The sequence below is a fragment of the Periophthalmus magnuspinnatus genome, chromosome 21, assembly GCF_009829125.3.
Source record: "Periophthalmus magnuspinnatus isolate fPerMag1 chromosome 21, fPerMag1.2.pri, whole genome shotgun sequence".
NCBI classification, from domain to species: Eukaryota; Metazoa; Chordata; class Actinopteri; order Gobiiformes; family Gobiidae; genus Periophthalmus; species Periophthalmus magnuspinnatus.
Window position 1 is genome coordinate 5,118,813 of NC_047146.1, and position 18,018 is coordinate 5,136,830.

Below are 18,018 nucleotides of genomic sequence, written 5' to 3' on the forward strand. Positions count from 1 at the left end.
GAGTTGTTTTTTTGTTTTTTTTTTGTTTCATTCACACACGTTTATCACTCAAACCCTGCTTATTTAGGCTGAGTTCTTCTCTCAAACTGAAAACACACTGTTCCACCTTGTGATGTCATCGTGTGGCGATACAGGAAGTGCTCCACTGTGTTTTTAAACTCCACACACCTTCATTTCTAGAATCATTTGGATCATTTCAGCTAATCTGGAATTTCCGATCTACTACTGAACTAAAGGTAAAAGGAGCTGTTAACTTAAACTACCACTTCATGACATCACAAGGTGGAACAGAGCGTTTTGAGGTTTAGAGATGTACAGACTAATAAATGAAACAAAACACAACTCCAGATCTGTTTTTGAGGAAGTAACCGCATTGTAACATGACTTGCAGCTCACAAAAGTCAAATTTTTGTGATATTGGACCTTTAAGTGCCGATAACAAGTGTGACATAATTCGTGCAAAGCATTGTGGGAATTTGGTCGTGATTAGATTACCGTCATTATCAGTTTTTGGTGATATACTTATGTAGTTTCTGTGAGTGTTGTAAGGCCCGTAGGTAAACTGACCCGATACCCTTTGCCCTGGAGCTGTGACCTCTCCTCAGCTGATCTGGTTAGGCCTGTTTGACCTATGACCTTTATCCTCTTAAGTGCAATCAGAGTCAACACTTTACAAAGAAAACCTGGACATTTACCCACGAAACTCACAGATTTTTGAGTTTTTGTTTTGTTTGTTGGCTGTAGTTGGTCACAAACGCTGTATTAGGTCAGAATTAGACGTGGTTATTTTCTTTATGACGTATTTGTTTAATATAACTGAGAATAAAACACAAAAAAAAGATACATTTGAACCATTTTGTGGTGTCTTAAAGCTCCTACATTGCACAAAATTGACTCTTGTAGCTTTAATCCATGTTCTAATGCAGTTACCTCCTCAAAAAAAGTTGTGTTTTGTTTCATTCACTTAACACTTTATTATTATTCTGTACATCTCCAAACCTCAAAACGCTCAGTTCCACCTTGTGATGTCATCGAGTGGTAGTTTTCAAGTTAACGGCTCCTTTTACCTTTAGTTCAGTAGTAGATCGGCAATTCCAGATTAGCTGAAATGATCCAAATGATTCTAGAAATGAAGGTGTGTGGAGTTTAAAAACACAGCGGAGCACTTCCTGTATCGCCACACGATGACATCACAAGGTGGAACAGAGTGTTTTCAGTTTGTGAAACATGTGTAAACGAAACAAAACACAAGTCCAGGTCTGTTTTTGATGAGGAAACAACATTAGAACAGATCGGAGAATAGCGTCACATGGGCCGTTTAAGGTAACATGGGCCATTTAAGGTAACATGGGCCCTTTAAGTTGCTTCATACTGAACACTCACATTAATCTATATAATAAAAATCATGTGAAACGTTTCTGCGGGATTGAAGCGTTCCGTCAGTGAGGACTTCCTGCTCGTCCGCGGAGGAGCGGGTACAAAGATCCTATCCTAGATCCTAACGGGATTACAGCTTTAATCATCTTTGGGCATCTTTAAAGACAAACATGGCTCCCGCGTCTGCCTCTTGTCTCTCTATTCATAAACTAAACCTGTCATAATCACTATATCCACTTATTGTTCAGTGTATGAAGGTCAGAATAAGATTTTTGGGGTCAGTTTTTATCATGTGCACTTTTTTTTTGCACTACAGAGACTTTTTTGGGTTATTTTTGTGTCTATATGATCAGATTTAAGATGTAAAATTGTGTATAAATAACTTGTCTGACTCATTACAGATGCAAATTCATGAATAAAGTGTTTCATTCTGCCGTTTATTTTAAGGTTTTTTAACAATATTGCAGATTTAGAATAGGTTTTGTGGTTTAAGTCTGCTCTTTTTGTGTCAGTTTTAATATTATCGTTTATCGTCTCTATTTACTTCAACGATATATTGAACGTCAAAACGCGTTAGCATGGCAGACGTAAAGTCGCGTCCGCTTTCTGAACGCACCGCAGCTCTACGCTCAAACTCAGACCCTTGTCCCCGCCCCCAAACACATCCTATTGGTTCGTCTGTGTGAGTGACAGCTGCGTTTAACCAATCGCAAAAGTGTGAAATTTCAGATTGACAACAAGATTCATGTTGTTATCTCAAGACAATAACGATGTAAAGATACAAAATGTGTTCTACATGCGCCTCTATGGTGGAATGTTAAGTGGTTACCATGGCGACGCGATGCACGCATTAGCAAACGCTGTTAAAAAAAAGTTTCAAAATTGTCTGAAAATGCAAGAAAAACATACAAAATGGATTTAAAAGAGCGCATTTTCAGCAGCGTTCATGGTCCTTTTTAGGAGTTTAACTGAAAAACTGTTGGCTAACGCTAATGCTAGCTAGCACGTGACTGTAATGTTATTTGAGAGGGACGTGTTTAAAAGCACAAATCGGCTCATTTGTTGTAGTTCAGATAAGTCCTTTGTGGTCAGAGTTAAAACAAAACTCAGATTAAAGCGTAATAAAGCCTCAGACAGAGCAGTGCCTACAGTTAGCGTCACACCCCCAGGGAAGTTTGATGACATCAGCTGCAAAGTCTCAATTGCTGTTTTCTGAAGAACTCGCGTGATATTTTAATGACTTTAATTTGAAAACGGTGACATAATGATGCAGAGTCAGTGTTGTGTCTGTGTTTTCGCCCTGTGTGCTCATAGTCCAGAGTTTATAACAACAGATTAACCAGAACAAGACGAGACGTGTGTTTGGCTCTGTCATTTATTCTTCTTCTTCCTCTTCTTCCTTCTCGTCTTCCTCCTCGTCTTCCTCCTCTTCTTCCTCTTCCGACTTTCCACATTTCTTTTAACTGACAAGTGACACATAATAAATGTGCTGGTAAAAGTTAAAGTATTCTTCTTCTGCTTCCTCCTCCCCTTCTTTCTCCTTTCTCTTCTTCCTCCTCTTCTTCTTCTTCTGTTTCCTCCTCCTTCTCATCCTCCTCTTCCTCCTCCTTCAAAGCATTCTTCTTTTTTCTCTTCTTCCTCCTGTTTCTCTTCTTCCTCTTGCTCATTCTTCTTCTCATCCTCTTCTTCTTCTCATCCTCCTCTTCTTCTTCCTGTTCTTCCTCCTCCTCCTTCTCCTTCAAAGTGTTCTTCTTCCTCTTCTTTCTCTTCTTCCTCTTTTCTTTTTCCTCTTCTTTCTCTTCTTCCTCTTCCTCCTCCTTTTCGTCCTCTTCTTCCTCCTCCTCTTCCTCCTCCCCCTACTTTTCCTCCTCTTCTTCCTCCTGCTCCTCCTCCTCTCCTTCCTCCTCCTCCCCTCTCTCTCCTCCTCTCTCTCCTCCTCCCCCTCCTCCTCCTCTTCTCCTCTCTCCTCCTCCTTCTCCTGTCCTTCCTCCTCCTCTCCCTCTTCCCCCTCCTCTCCTCTCCTCCTCCTTCTCCTGTCCTTCCTCCTCTCCTTCCTCCTCCTCCTCCCCTCCCTCCTCCTCCCCTCCCTCCTCCCCCTCCCCTCCCTCCTCCTCCCCTCCCTCCTCCCCCTCCTCCTCCTCCCCCTCCTCCTCCTCTTCTCCTCTCTCCTCCTCCTTCTCCTGTCCTTCCTCCTCCTCCTCCTCTCCCTCCTCCCCCTCCTCCTCCTCCTTCTCCTCTCCCTCCTCCCTCCTCTTCCTCTCTCTCTCTCCTCTCCCTCCTCCTCCTCTCTTTCCTCCTTCCTCCTCCTCCTCCCCTCCCTCCTCCTCCCCTCCCTCCTCCCCCTCCTCCTCCTCTTCTCCTCTCTCCTCCTCCTTCTCCTGTCCTTCCTCCTCCTCCTCCTCCTCTCCCTCCTCCCCCTCCTCCTCCTCCTCCTCCTCCTCCCCCTCTTCCTCTCTCTCTCTCCTCTCCCCCCTCCTCCTCTCTTTCCTCCTCCTCCTCCTCTCCCTCCCTCCTCCTCCTCCGGTCAGATTCACACAGATGCAGATTTCTTTCACGTCTCGCGCGTCACATTTATATTTTTATATTTACACCACATTTAAATGGCGTCGTCCATCTTGAAGGAGTACATGTTGTTTCTTCCTGTGGGGCATCGGGGCAAATGCAGAAGTGACAAATGATGCAGTTGTGAAGCTGTTATGCAAATGCTTTGTTTTATTTACGCAGAGCGGCTCCATTAGCGCCTCCTCTGTTTAGCGGCTCTTTGTTTATCTCCCGTGTGGATCCAGTCGTGCTGCAGTGAGCGGCTCCATGTTCTGTTCTGTGGAATCATCACCGAGAGACTGGAGCCGGGGCCAGGTTTGGGTCAGGCTGTTTGATTTCAGTTCCACTCATAGTTTGTGTGTATAAATGGACGTAGCTAACCTGCTAGCCGCCGCGTTCCGAATGGGAAGTGATTATGGACACACTTTGGAAAAACCGTGTCCCCTCTCTCTGTAACTGCTGCTGTCAGACTCGTCATTTTGGTCTTAAATGTTCGTATTAACCCGCTCTACATGATCCTGGGGTTTTTATTTCACTATTGTGTCTGTAAATCAAGATATGAACATTAATAACAGAAAAATCCGGCGCCTTCTTTCCCTGAGGTCGCTCCAGCTAGCGTTAGCAACAGGTTTGATTGACAGAGTTGCTAAGCGCTCGCTCCACGCTAAACCAGCGGTGCAGGCGGGAAGGGGCGTTACCTTCCACAGCCTCGCTCCAGATTGGCTCTTTGGTTGCTATGATACTCGTGGTTGGTATTCTAAATATGAATCTCGACTCCAAAGTAGCCGCTATAACTGCTTTAGCCTCGATGAGCTTCATTTGGAGCTGAGCGCTGTGGGTGACGTCGCACTCACTCTTTATACAGACTATGGTTCTCGTGCTGATTTTTTACTTTATAGCTAGACACCAGAGCAGAGAAAACAAAAACAAAATAAGACAAAACTGATCCAAATAAGTTCTTTAGTTGTTACTTTTCTCACAAATACACAGTGTACACCTTTAGGAGACTTTCCGGGCCGACTACGAGCAGTAAAGTCTTATTTCATCAGTTTATGTCCAACCAGGATATCGACTGAACCGATATTTGGAAGCCTGTATGCGATACTGGTCTGGGATCGGTGCATCGATATCAGGATCCGTCTGGCTTCAGTTTATCGAGGGCTGTTTGTCAGGTCAGTGTGTGGCTCGCTGATAACGTGCTTCAGATTAGGTCAGATTGTGATTCATTTGTGTTATGTAATTTTGCTCTGCCTGTAAACAAAACAGTGAAAAGCAGTTTTTAGAAACAGAAAAACTTAAAAAATTTGGATTGAATAAATATTTGAAGAGTAAAGTCGTAAAGTTTATTTACAAAGTTCTTCAGAGAGAACAGCTCCACCGAGTGAAGAACAACAACAACAAGTCCAACAAGACTCAAACAAAGGCTTTAAACAGGAGGAGGAGCTGCTTTTTAAAAGAATCAGAGTCGCCACACGGAGAGAAAGGGGCGGAGCATTTCATCGTTTTAGGGCCACAGCCTGAAAGGTCACCCCGACTGAGGAGGTCAAAGGTCGAGGATGTTCTGACGGCTGCCTGTGGAGAACTCTGAAAGTAACTCAAAGTGACGCAAGGTTTAAAAAAGCGACGAGGAGGGAGGGGAGAACCGGAGCGACGAGGAGGAAGGGGAGAACCGGAGCGACGAGGAGGGAGGAGAGAACCGGAGCGACGAGGAGGGAGGGGAGAACCGGAGCGACGAGGGGGACGGGAGAACCGGAGCGACGAGGGGGGAGGGGAGAACCGGAACGTCGAGGATAGAGCCGGAGGAGAGAACTGGAGTGATGGGGAGGCACGAGAGAACCGGAGTTATGAGGAGGGACGAGAGAACCAGAGTCATTTGTAGGGCCTGTTGCCTGACCCTCAGGAGGCAGCTGGCCGAGCAGGAGCATTACTCACCTCTTCTTTAATAGAATAAGCGATGAATAAGCCCCTTTTATGGCTAATTGCTGGAACATTCTTCGGTTTATTTGCTGCAGCTCGTGTCTTTAAATAAAACTGTATTTAAAAATGTAGACGAGCAGGTGGAGCAGGTGGAGCGCACGCAACCACCACGAACGAATCATAAATGAATCATCTCGTCACAATACCAGCAGAACAGAGGGAAATGGAGCAGAACAGGGCGCAGATCAAAAGAATGTCGTGTTCTCTCACTACAAGACCAAACCAGATTACAGCAGGGATACAGGGGCCGCTCATGTCCCATTCTTTGTGTCGTGAAATATGTAGCAGTTGTCTTGGATTCCCATAATGCATTGCTTCTCCCGTAATAGAAGTGGGATTACAGACACGACACCTCTTAGCGTTAACATTACGATGATGGAGATGAATAAATGAACAAAAGTCGGTCTGCGTTTGCCGCTGATGCAGACACGTCGCAGTTATTTCATCCAGATCTTCTCTCAAACTGAAAACGCTCTGTTCCACCTTGTGATGTCATCGTGTGGTGATACAGGAAGTGCTCCACTGTGTTTTTAAACTCCACACTCATTTCAGCTAATCTGGAATTGCCGATCTACTACTGAACTAAAGGTAAAAGGAAATGTTAACTTGAAAACTACCACTTGATGACATCACAAGGTGGAAGATGTTACAGACTAATAATAAAGTGTTACTCAAACATGTGTGAATGAAACAAAACACAACTCCAGGTCTGTTTTTGAGGAGGTAACAGCATTAAAACATGAATTAAAGCTCATAAGAGTCAGTTTTGTGTAATATAGGACCTTTTAAGTGATTAGAAAACCCATGGAGGCCACCAGGTGAAGGTCAGATCTGTGGAGAGGCGATCATGCACAGTAAGAATGCACCCAAAGAGAGATAACTGGGGTCCCCTGTATAAAACCCATAGTTGCAGCCTGTAATATGAAAAAGTATATACATTTTTTCATTAATTTCTCTTTATTTCTACAAAGAGCACAGACTTTTATGAGTCAAATACAGTTTAAATACAGAACAATACAAACACAGACCTGCATTTGAAACATTAAAATAAATGTTTGTCTCCACATTATTAAAGTACTGCAGTTTTTCATGTCCTTCAAATTAATTCCATTTTTGGGAAGTAAAATAAAAGCTTTTTTTCTAGAGTGGACGGTTTTTAGATGGACATAATCATGAGATCTTGGATTAAAAGTTCTTCTCCACCTCTGCTCTTTACCCTCTCCCTAATGTTCCCATATCTCCCTCTCTCCTCCTCCATCTCCCTCACTCTCCTCCACAACTCCTCTTACTTTCTCCTCCTCTCCTCTCTGTCTCTTCCTTCTCACTCTCCTTCTGTCTATTGTTCAGTTTTTAGACAATCATGAGATCTTGGATTAAAAGTTCATCTTGACTTTTGCTTTTCCCCCTCTCCCCAATGCTCTTCTCTCTCCCTCTCTTCTACTCCATCTCTCTCACTCCCCTCACTCATTTCTCCTCCTCAACTCCTCTCCTCTTCCTTTCTCCTCCTCCTCTCTCTCTCTCTGTTTCTTTCTCTCTATCTCTCGCTCTCCTCCTCTTTATTGTTCAGTTTTTGGACTCAATCATGAGATCTTGGATTAAAAGTTCTTTTCCACCTCTGATCTTCCCCCTCTCCCTAATGCTCTTCTCTCTCCCTCTCTTCTCCTCCATCTCTCTCAATCCCTCTCTCCTCTCTCGTCCTCTGTCTCCCTTTCTCCTCCCCTCCTCCCTCTCACTCTCTCCTTCTCTCTATTGTTCAGTTTTTAGACAGAGACAATCATGAGTTTGTATTAAAAGTTCTTCTCCACCTCTGCTCTTCCCCCTCTCCTTAATGCTCCTGTTTTTCCTCCTCTCCTTTCTCCCTCTCCTCCTCTTTTCCTTTTCTCCTACTCCTCTCCTCCTCCTCTGTCTTTCTCCTCCTCCCTCCTCTCTCTGACTCCTCTCTCCTCTTCAACTCCTCTATTGTTCCGTTTTTTTAGACGGACACAATCACGACACCTTGGATCAAAAGTTCTTCACCTCTGCTCTTCTCCTGCTCCTTAATACTCCTCCCTCCTCCTCTCCTGTCTTCTCCTTTCCTCTTTCTCTCTTCTCTGCTTCTCTGTCCCCTCCTCCCTCCTCTTTCTCTTTCCTCCTCTCTCTCCCACTCTCCTCCTTTTGTCCATCATGAGATCTTGTATTAAAAGTCCTTCTCCACCTCTTCTCTTCCCCCCGCTCTCTAATGCTCCTCTCTCCCTCTCTTTCTCTCTTTTGTCCAGTTTTTATCCATAGACACTCACAAGACCCTGTATAAAAAGTTTAAAGTGGTTTATTGAGTCGGTCTGTCGTCGTCGCTCCATAAATCCATTTAATAAATACATTTTCATGGCGTTGTTGTGACACAGCGATGGCCGACCTTCGTTTCCATAGTGACAGCGATGGGTTTAAACTCTTGTTACGAAACGAACGTCTAAGTCAAAGCGCGTACTCTGTGTAAACCGCGTATATAAAGTGCGTACATAAAGGTTTCAAAGTAATATGACTTGATATGACCCAGTTCAATGGGAGTCGTTGGGTAACTCGACAGTGAAATAGTTAATCTCCGCGCTCATAATCTTTTCATTGGATTTATAAAATATAGTGGATCACAAGACTTGAGCCTATAATCCCACAGAGTAAAGATTAACCTCACGTTAACCTGCGGCGTCGACACTATGGAGGTAGTGGTCTCGTTCAAACAATTACGTCCTCGGCTCTGAAGTCCCGCTCCGTTTTTTTTTTTCGCCGATAAACTCCAAACTGTTTTCAAAGTAATACCCAAATAGCTATGGAAAAATCTGATATTTTGTTCCCGTTTCCGAGAGCCGCGCCGCCGGCCAAAACCCCCGTGTGTTTATTTCAGTTTGTGTTTGGATCACGATCTCACGCGCACACACACACACCGAAGCGTTTACTCAGCGGTGCCGCACTTCAGAAACTTTCCACATAAATAACCAAATTGATGAACGCGCGGACACTTCCAAAAAGCTCTTATTGCATTTTGTAATTATGGTTCTGAGAAGAAGTTGGTGTTTTTTTGGGACAATAAAACGCTTCTTTACAGCAGTCCTCCTCTTTGACACATGTTCTGGCTTCACATTAAGAGCTTACGTAAGTCTAAAATTGAATAAAACGCGCTCACTTCTTACTTGGAACGCGGCGGCTAGCAGGTTAGCGACGTCTATTTCGGTCGCGCACTAATTACCCGAGACTCCCTCCGTCTTTTTCTAACCCTGCTACGCTTTTTTTTTTGCGTTGACACCTGAGCAAGACTCCTCCATTACCCCCTTCATGATTTATACTTCTCAAAAACGTCTTTTAAAACGTCTCTTCAAGTAACCACAAGACATCCTGTACCGTCTCAGCGAAGCGCCCGCCGACCGCAACCACGAGCGAATAAAAACGGCAACGAAACGACTCCTGAAACGTGAAATAAATGTCGTTTTTTTTTTTTTTTTTAAAGCACAAAACATGAATGAAGAACCGGGAAAGAGCCGCTCTACACCTGCCGCAAAAAAAACAACGAGCCGTATCCGTTACCGCGGTGGATTACGGCTCCGCGCTGCTTCTTTTGGTTCGGTTCACACGAGTTCAGCGGGACTGTAAAACTCATTCCCATGTGTGTTGCGTGTTGCCAAGTATTTCCTTTTGCTCATGTTGTGGACGTGTGCCGCCGTCTGCTTTCACGATCAGGAAGTCATTGTGCCCCAGATTACACACTGGAGTAACGCCGCGCTCGGGTTCGCACATAGGAAGAAGAGGCTTTCGGGATTTTAATCAAGTGACCTTTAATAACGCGCCGTTTTGGTTCTCAGATTTCCAGCTGTTTTTTTGGGTTTTTTTTGTTTTTTTTTAAGACTGTAGCTGTAGTCATCGTTGCTCTGATACCATGGCAACCACTTAAGATAACTTGCATTTGAACCTTTTTATTGGGAAACATTTCAAGGACGTGTAAAACGGCATAAATTGGTTCCACTAACGCACTTTAATAATGTGATTTATGACATTTATAATCAACCTGCTCCTGTTTTTAATGTTTTAAATGGACATATGTAGTTATTTGTATTAGTCTGTATTGTAACCGTAGACTGTATATATAATTGGACGTAGCTAACCCGCTAGCCGCCGCGTTCCAAACAGGAAGTGATCATGTGCGCTTCCAGGTTTCCAGCTCCATTGATTCTGGCTCCAATTCACTTTCTATTGAAAAACCGTGTCCCCTCTCTCTGTACCTGCTGCCGTCAGACTCGTCGTTTTGGTCTTAAATTGTTTGTATTAACCCGCTCTACATGATCCTGGGGTTTTTATTTCGCGATTGTGTCTGTAAATCAAAATATGAACATTAATAACAGATAAAAATAGCGTTGGTTAGCGCCCGCTCCCTGCTAAACCGGCGTGTTTTCAACAGCCTCGCTCCGGTTTGGCTCAATATCTCACCTGTTTGTTGAACTTTGATACGGGAGCTTTTAATACAAGATCACATGATGGTCTATGTCTAAAAACTGAGCAAAAGAGAGGAGGAGAGAGAGAAAGAGAGGAGGAGAGAGAAGGAAGAGAAGAGGTGAAGTACTTTTAATCCAAGGTCTTGTGATTGTCTATGTCTAAAAACTGAACAATGGAGAGGAGGAGGAGATGGAGAGGAGCAGAGGAGAGAGGGAGTGAGAGGGAAGGAGGAGGAGGAAAGGAAGACGGAGAGAAAGGGAAGAGGAGAGAGAAAGAGGACAGAGGGGGGAAAAGGGATGGAGAAGAACTTATGCAAGACCTCATGATTATCTATGTCTAAAAAAGGAATGATAGAGAGAAGGAGAGAGGGAGAGGAGCAGAGGAGAGAGGGAGTGAGAGGGAGGAAGGAAGAGGAGAGAGAAAGGGGGAAAAGGGATGGAGAATAACTTTTTATACAAGATTGCATGATAATCTATGTCTAAAAACTGAGCAAGAGAGAGGGAGGAGAGGAGCGGAGGGAGGGAGGGAGGGAGGGAGGAGGAGGAAAGGGAGACAGAGAGAGGGAAGGAATAGGAGAGAGAAAGAGGAGAAGAGGACAGAGGGGGGAAAAGGGATGGAGAAGAACCTTTTATACAATATCTCGTGATTGATCTCGTCTACGTCTAAAAACTGAGCAATAGAGAGGAGGAGAAGAGGAGGAGAGGGAAAGGAGCAGAGGAGAGAGGGAGTGAGAGGGAGGGAGGAGGACGAAAGGGAGACAGAAAGGGAAGGAAGACGAGAAGAGGACGGGGGGGAAAGGGATGGAGAAGAACTTTTTATACAAGATCTCGTGATTGTCTATGTCTAAAAACTGAACAATGGAGAGGAGGAGAAGAGGAGGAGAAGAGGGGGAAGAGAAGAGGTGGAGAAGAACTTTTAAATGTTCGTATTAACCCGCTCTACATGATCCTGGGGTTTTTATTTCACTATTGTGTCTGTAAATCAAGATATGAACGTTAATAACAGACAAAAACAGCGCCCGCTCCCTGCTAAAACAGCCTAGTTTCAACAGCCTCGCTCCTGATTGGCTGTTTGGTTGCTATGATACTCGTGGTCAGAATTCCAAATGTGAAACTTGCCTCCAAACTCGACTAGCCTCTGGAGCTGGACGCCGCGGGTGACGTCACACTCGCTCAGTCCACTTCCTTACACAGTTTATGCTGAAGAGTCCGGTCGCCGAGTGGGAATCCAGTTAAAACCTTTTACTAAACCGTCACCATGGCAACCCCAGATAACCCCAGATGGCATCCCGCAGTAATTCTACCCTGCGCTCGGCCCGTTTTCACTTTGTGGCTTTATTATTTGAGAGCTGAAGTATGCCCGGCGCAGTCTGCGGATGAGGTCATGCTGGGTGGGGTGAGCACATCTGACCAGAGGGGCCGCCCCCGCCCGCCCGCCCGCCTGATTTGTGTCAGGAACGACTCGAGCTTAAAAAGTCCAAAGCTCAGCGGCCATTTCCCCGGACGTCACACACTCGGCGACCCCTGACCTTTTCCCCGCGGTGAGGACATCGCAGGTGGTTTCCTTGGCGACGCAGCGGGAAAAATAATTCTAGTTTTCTCTGGGGTTTTGTCTGCGTCCGGATTTCCATTTTGGAGCACACACCCATGTTGCTCTTAGGGATATCTGAGAGCCAACACATAATCAGATGAAACTATTACAGCGTGCGTCCACAGGGGGAACTTACTGTAAAGATGTTTGGCACTTTACACTTTGGCTGTAACTGAGAAGAATGGATTTGCTCGGGAACGAATATTGTGTTGAACGGTAATATTAAAACTACTTTGCGCCACTGACACAATTAAAATACTGCGGGATCGTCCCAGTAAACCGATTTTAGATGAACAATTAGAACAAAAATACATCAGACTTGTATAGCTGTTCACTCTATGGAAAAGTAGGTCGGCTGTGCTATGTGTCGGAAGAACAACGCCGTATGAATGTATTTATAAAATGTATTTTTTAAGGGACTACGACGACACGCTGACTCAATATCTCACCTGTTTGTTCGACTTTGATACAGGAACTTTTAATACAAGATCGCAGGATGGTCTACGGCTAAAAACTGAGCAATAGAGGGAAGGAGAGAGAGAAAGAGAAGAGGTAAAGAACTTTTTATGCAAGCCCTCATGATTGTTGAGAGAGGGAGAGAGAGAAGAGAAGAGGTAGAGGAGAACTTTTAACCTAACGTCTCATGATCGTCTACGTCTAAAAACTGTCCACACTAGAACTGAAATGGGGGAAGAAAAAAAAAGCTTTTGGTTATTTTTACAATCCTAAAAATTGAGTAGTTTGGTGATTTCAGTTTAACAATGTGGGGAAAATGGCTCCCAAAAAACTACAGTGAAAAGACTCTTATCTTTTTGTAAACATTTGAGGACATTCAAACTCACTGCTTCCAACTGGCACAACGAGCGCTCGCCAAAGCCTCACCAGACGTGGGGCTGTTCTGTGTTCACATTTAAGCAGGGGCCAATTAAAATAATTACCACTCTTCTGCACGAGGAGACGTCCCACTGCTCTTTTTGTGAGGGCTCAGGGAACTGTAGCATCATCATGAGTCTTTCGCTCCAGAAATACTGTCCTCTCCGCCCACAATCGCTCCGTTCTGTCGTTTACTTCTGTTCTTTTATGTAATGACCATGTAAATGTGAAATCTAATGACATAATGAGCTGGACACATGTGACACGTTGAATAATTTGAACCCATCTGACACATTTGTCCACGTCCAGACCTCATTATGAGACGCTTTGAAATGAAATGGCAAAGTGACCATCTTGTTCTTTTGTGCTTCCAGCTGCCACTGGAGACACTGAATGACCCACAGTTAAGTCCTGTATCTGTAGAAAACCCACTGGATAATCGTATTGTTTCATTTCATTTCAAAGTGGCTCATAATGAGTCTGTGAATGGACAAACGTGTTAGATAGTTTCAAGTCAGCATCCATTCTTCTCCTGCTTATCCAGTGGGAGCAGCAGATCTAAGCAGGGACTCCAAGGCTTCCCTCACACCAGACGCTTCCTCCAGCTCCTCAGGTGTGTCCTGGGTCTTCCCCAGGACCTCCTCCCGGTGGGATATGAACACCTCCCCAGGCACCAGAACAGTGAAGCCATCAGGACAGACTCATCAGCAGAGATGACATGCTGTGGTCCCCGAAACAGATCCCCCCCCCAGCTCCTGAACTGGACCCCCTCCGGCTCCTGAACTGGACCCCCTCCGGCTCCTGATCCAGACCTCCTCCGGCTCCTGATCCAGACCTCCTCCGGCTCCTGATCCAGACCTCCTCCGGCTCTTGACTGTGTCTAGAAATTCTGTCCATGAAAATAATGAACAGAGCTGGTGACAAAGGGCAGCCCTGGTGTTGGGTTCCAGAGCCCAAGCTGTGCGTGGAGGTGAAGCTGACTGTATGGAGCCAGTAACACTCAGCCTCCCGCCCAGACTCAGGCTCCTCCCCCCAGAGAGGTCACATGTCCCCAGACCCCGGTCTGGAGAGCCAGTTGTCGAGTTCTCGGCCTTCGACTCTCGCCAGATCCCTCTGCACCAGCCCCTCACAGATCGTCCTGTGGGTGGTGGGAGGAGAGCCCCACGTTGCTCCTTCGGTGCCCGGGCCCCGCGGGGGGAGGCCCGGCCACTGGAAACTTGCTGGTGAGCAGCACCATGGGCCTGGCTTCAGAATGGGGCCCCGACGATGCCAGTCTGGGTGATCCACCTCCCAGAATCATCTGAGTACTCGGCCCCTCCACCACGCTAAGGTCAGCTGTTCAAGGAGGGCGGAGCCTCTCCTGATTGTGTCCAACGTGTCCAATTATGTCATTAGATTTCACATTTACATGGTCAGAAGTAAATGAAAGAACGGAGCGATTGTGGGCGGAGAGGACAGTATTTCTGGAGTGAAAGACTCATCCTGATGCTACAGTTCCCTGAGCCCTCACAAAAAGAGCAGTGGGACGTCTCCTCGTGCAGAAGAGTGGTAATTATTTTAATTGGCCCCTGCTTAAATGTGAACACAGAACAGCCCCACGTCTGGTGAGGCTTTGGCGAGCGCTCGTTGTGCCAGTTGGAAGCAGTGAGTTTGTATATCCTCAAGGGAAAAATCAGGCTCGTCAACAAAAATTTGCGTCCTGGGGCAAGAGATCTCACATGGGTCCCCCTCCAATATAAATTAACAGGAAGAGGGCCCCGGGACAACAGACAAAAACAACAACAACACACACACACAGATTATTCACATTGGACTTTTTTGCGTATAGGTTATCGGCTTTAAATCTCCAGCACAGGCCGATATTTTGTTTTGGGTGATCTACAGCCTAAAAATACCCACAGTGCAAAGAGATAACTGCATTAAACTGTTTTTGATAAATTTAAATTGCATCTTTTAAGAGAAATAATAAAAATCCACCTCCTTATTGGCTATCGTTTCCTCTGTATTCTAACTCATCGGTATCGGCCTTGAAAACCCTACATCGTTCGATCTCTAGTGCTTTGGTCTTTCACATATGAAGTCACTAAACCTCAAACGTGTCCTGACTCGACCCCTTCTCACAGGAATAGTGTGTGTTTGATTGACGGGTGGTGTGTGCCTCTATTAGTCTGAGGTCACCTGGTTATGGGCGAGTTTGAGAGCGAGGCACCTGGGACACATCCACGAAGAAACAACAACACCGGCTCTGAACCTGGCACATACAGACACACTCTCGTTATTAGGTTGTGTTTTGTATAGAATTTTCTGCATTTTCAATTATCTTTGTTGTTATGTAAATGAGCATTATATTATTAAGATAAACTCTGCCGTTTCCTGCGTGAATCGCTCTGAGCAGATGTGTTTTCTGGCGACGGGCTCAGAGCGGGACGACGCTAAATCTGTAATAAAACTTCATGTTGTGAAAATGGAGGAAGAATCTCGCAAAACTCTGGCCTTTGTTGAAGCTGGATGCCCTGTCAGAACACGCGCAGTTTGAATTCACATTGTGGTCTATGGGAGAATTCTGTCTGAGCTGCAGTACCTGAAGCGGCCACCAGTCGATCTCGCGCGGGGACGGAGGGGGAGTGCCTTATCCGAGCCCAGGGACCAAACATGCTCAGTGGCGCTTGTGGTTAATTTAGCCTTTAGTGGCTAGCTACACCCGGCTACCAGTTTAGCTCTCTGACATCGCTCACATGCTCGTTCACGTCGTACCGTGTGACCTCGCTAACCAATCAGAGCTCGAGTTTAGCTTGAGCACACATAGAGCATAGCCAAAGGTAATGATTAAAACGTTTTTGCACGACAACAGACGGATTATTATGTGGATTATGAACAAAGTGTATGATCTGAAAAGGGGTAAAAATCGCCACGAAATTGGACCTTTGTGGAAGTTGTAGGTTCCCTGTCAGTCCCCGTTAGCCCCTGTCAGTCCCCGTTAGCCCCTGTCAGTCCCCGTCAGTCCCCGTCAGTCCCCGTTAGCCCCATGACACTCCCTGTCAGTCCCCGTTAGCCCCTGTCAGTCCCCGTTAGTCCCCGTCAGTCCCCGTCAATCCCCGTCAGCCCGTCAGTCCTTGTCAGTCCCCGTCAGTCCTTGTCAGTCCCTGTCAGTCCCCGTTAGCCCCCGTCAGTCCCCGTTAGCCCCCGTCAGTCCCCGTCAGTCCCCGTTAGTCCCCGTCAGTCCCCGTTAGCCCCTGTCAGTCCCCGTTAGCCGAACACCAGTAGTTTGTGATTATATTCCACTGTATGAGAAAAATTCCAGTTCTTATTATAGATCCACAGTCTCAAAGCTAACAGTCGTTTTTATTAAAATTGGAAAACATAAAATAAACTCTATGAAAATTCCCATTAATTAAAACAAAGACCACACCATTATTTTCATTTGTAGGATGCTTCAGTTTGTGTTTTTTTTATTTTAATACTTATTATCCCTCAAAATTAGCATTAGCGTTAGCATTGAGACACAAACATGTCTCTGGTGAAGTACAGGACGTGATCATGGGCGCGTTAGCAACAGGTTTGAGTGACGGCGTTGCTAAGCTCCCGCTCCAAGATAAACCAGCGGCGTGGGCGGGAACGGGCCTTAACCTTCATCAGCCTCGCTCCGGATTGGCTCTTTGGTTGCTATGATACTTCCTTATATGCAACTCGGCTCTAAATTCGTCGCTATAACCGCTAGCCTCGATGAGCTTCGTTTGACTAGAGCCGAACGCTGTGGTGACGTCACACTCACTTAGTCGACTACTGTATACAGTAGTCGACTACGTGAAAGGCAAAATATTTTAAAAAATGAACCAGAAATCGTGATCTATTTATATCCGGAAAGTATGAGAATCCCATTAGCTCTGAAATTCTCACACAACCCGAGTCTATTTTGTGTTTACCTCTGACCACTGGCCCTTTTAGCTCATTCTAACCAGCTCTGCTCCAGTCTATTATTACACATCTAAATGGGCTCTTTCTATGTTTGTGCGTTTGACTTCAACTCTCCAAACACAAGCGCATCTTCTGACTTTACAATCCTATTACCGCCCTCACTCCTGTGACACTTAGCTCGATGGGAGGTAAGTCTTGTCGGGTGGACGGCGTAATCAGCTGGAGCTAACTCTGACAGGATTAGAGTAAAGCCCGGGTTAAGCTGGACAAGCTGGACGGTCTTGTGTGACTGACCTGTTCTATTCTTTGCTATTCTGTGCTATTCGGGAGTCCTCTGCTTTCTGGACAGCACAAAGGCCAGACGCAAGGCCGGGTTTAACAAGCAGGGGAACGGTTGTCTGTCACGGGTCTAAAGGAGGGAGAGAGAAAGAAAGAGGAGGAGAGTCTGGGGGGTTTGGTGGGAACGCTCGGAGACTCGAGAAAGGGATGTGGAGTCGGTAGTCCTGACCTCGTGATGAAACTTTACAAAGAAGTGACGATTATATTGAATAAAGCCGCGCCGTAGACTGTGGATCATCGAGGCTAGCAGTTATAGCGGCTAATTCGGAGCCGAGTTGCTTATAAGGAATTTCGACCGGGAGTATCGTAGCGACCAATGCGCCAATCCCGGAGCGAGGCTGTTGAAGGTAACGCCCCTTCTGGTTTAACAGGGAGCGGGCGCTTAGCAACACTGTCAGTCAAACCTGTTGCTAACGCTAACAGGAGCGACCTCGGGGAAAGACGGCGCCTGATTTGTCTGTTTTTAATGTTCATGTCTTGATTTACAGACACAATAGTGAAATAAAAACTCCAGGATCATATAAAGCGGGTTAATACTAAACTTTGATTGATTTTTGTTGATAAAACCAGCGCGAATTACCGCAGGACTGGATGAAAAGGGATAAATGCTAGGTTGTTTCGGTTGCTAGCAAGAAATGTATAACAAATGGTTATCACAGGAAAGACCAAATTTGACAACATGGTGGGAAATAACATTAGACATTTATAAAAGAGTGAGTTGAATATGCAAATTTAAAAATGTCCAATTTTACTTAAGAGTGTAACTAAATAGATGATTGATGCGCAGTTTGTGGTCGCTCCCCTTTATTCCGTCGGCATTATGTTTTTTGATAGAAATGATGGGAAGAGAAAAACAAAAATGTGCATGTTAAATGTTCCCACTACTATAAAACAATAAAATTCATAAATAAAGAATAAAATAAAAAACAAAAGACCAGCGGCAGTGAG

General features: G+C 45.4%; 1 protein-coding gene across 2 annotated transcripts in view; it reads left to right on the forward strand.

The window, feature by feature from the left end:
- plcl1 (phospholipase C like 1) overlaps nucleotides 1–18,018 on the forward strand; it is a 123,756-nt gene that overhangs the window by 22,607 nt on the left and 83,131 nt on the right. Inside the window, exon 1 of one of the 2 annotated variants that reach the window (XM_055230678.1) lies at nucleotides 8,932–8,941. The exons of the other annotated variant lie outside the window; for it this stretch is intronic. The gene's annotated coding sequence lies outside the window, so the exon portion shown is untranslated. Of the gene's footprint in view, nucleotides 1–8,931; nucleotides 8,942–18,018 lie in introns of those variants that run through there. 2 annotated transcript variants of the gene reach the window in all.